Source organism: Pundamilia nyererei, unplaced genomic scaffold, assembly GCF_000239375.1.
Source record: "Pundamilia nyererei isolate P.nyererei 1_Seehausen unplaced genomic scaffold, PunNye1.0 scaffold00038, whole genome shotgun sequence".
NCBI classification, from domain to species: Eukaryota; Metazoa; Chordata; class Actinopteri; order Cichliformes; family Cichlidae; genus Pundamilia; species Pundamilia nyererei.
In genome coordinates this window covers 183,973-186,035 of record NW_005187439.1, presented here as the reverse complement: position 1 = coordinate 186,035, position 2,063 = coordinate 183,973, and positions in this window count along the sequence as shown.

The window sequence follows — 2,063 nt, the reverse complement described above, 5'->3', positions numbered from 1 at the left end:
ATGTTTGAAAACTCTCCTGAAGGCAGTTTAACGTTTGTTTGTGTCCATCAGCACACGTTGTGCCACAAACACACCGAGTGGCACCAGGTCAAAATCTCTCCAGCAGCTCTAAGAACCTTTGTCTGGAAGCTAACGGGTCGTGTTCCCGGTGAAGTCGTTCCCAAACACGAGTCCAGATCAAATGTTCAGTATTTCACAAACTGCTGAATTTGTCTCACTTTTAAAAGTCCAGGCCGTTACCTTTCTCCACCACACGGTGTCACTAAAGTGCAATTTCCCCCCTTCAACAGTTCCAGAGGTTTAAACTAAACTGTTTAAACTCCTGCAGGCAGTCGTTCATCGACTCATGTTTAGCTTCATTTGTGCGTTTCTGATTTTTTCAGTAACGTTCCCGTTTCTGCTCCATCCATCGTGCACGTTTCATTTCTGCTTTTGCTTCGTTTGCTTCTTAGAGCGACTCTGCTCTTGTCAGGCCGTCGTGACCTTCGTATTACTGCTGCGACCTTTTGACCTCTGACCTCCTCTCACTGACCTGACTGGCGCGTGCGTTGACGTCACCCTTGCCGAAGAGCTCCTCCACAATACGCATGTCCCTGGGCGTCTCCACGGCTGCGAGCGCGGCGAGCATGATGGGGGTGTATCCCGCCTTGTTCTGCTGGTTCACATTACACACGTCTGAAACACACAACACAGACAGTTCAGAACTTCCAGAAGGTTGGACAAAGACATTTTTGTCACTGGTGGGTGGGGGGGGGTCAGCCTGGGACACCGACTCGTCACCGTCAGTCAACGACGTCACAGGCGTGTCAGCATGTGACGCGTCTGTCAGTCGCTTCTGCTCGTGAATAAACAAAAAGGAAACACTCGTGTCGTACCGTCTGCTCCTCCTCACACTCTCTACAAGCTGAACACGCCAACATGGAGGGGGAAGAAACCCGTCAGAGGCCGGATGGGAGCGAAGCGAGCGGAGGCCTCAGCTAGAACTGGGACGGACAAAGGCTACAATGGGAGGAGGGGGCGGAGACGGCGTCACGGACACAAGGACACAAAAGGCCGAGGAGACAAAAGGCCTTCAGACCAGCGAGTGGCCGCGACCTCATCACAGTCTATTGAGTCTCGGCGGAGCTCGCTGTGGGAGCGTCAGCGAGGACGAGAAAACTTTCCTGTCTCGGAGCCCAAATGTGAGCGTCTGTGTCGTCTACGTGTTCTTGGTGACAGTTAACTCACACGTGCAGATTTCCTGCTCGGGCTTTAAAATATATTTTCTCACAGGAAGATATGGAAATGCAAACAGACCGTTTCTAGTCCTGCTGACTGGAAGTCATATTACTGCCACCACATTTAGCCACTCCTTATTACAACTCTGTGAGTCCAAACAAGCCTGGAGCCTGAGAGGAAGGCGGAGGAGCTGGAGGAGCCCCCTCCTGCTGTGTGGAGACAGCGCCAACCGAAGCCGTTTGTATCCTTGTATCCTCACTTTCAGTGTTTTCCTTCATCGTCTTCCAGCGTGAAGCCGTGTCCCGCCTGCATCTGTGGCTCTGCATCACGAGGTCACTCAGCTGCCTTCGTGTCAAACTATCAGATAATTATTTTGCTGTTAACAGCAGGAGCTGCGGGGACAGAGAGGGAGGATCCTCCTCGACTGTCAGGATGGAGGAAAACGGAGGTGAAGCATGAGGAGAAACCAGGAAGACAAAAAGGTGAAATCTGACCATCGTGACATCTGAGATGTTTTATAGACAACAAATAAAGACTGTACGTCCCTCAACATGAACGTCTCACTGCTCTGTGCCCACATCAAGTTAAATAAAGTTTTTTTAAAGTTGAACTTCATCCTACCCGCAGCGCTCCAGCAGTGAACGAGCCGACTTACAGGATGGACGGACGGACTGCTGTCTTCAGTTTTTACATTTAGAAAACAAAACACAAACAAACAGTATAAATGGAGAAGAAGAAGCTGGAGGCGGGAGATGAAGCCCTCCCTCAGCAGCGCCCTCGTCTCCTGGGAGCCAATCACTTCAAAGCCGCCTCGCACGAACGCAGCTCTCACCTGCATCCAGCAG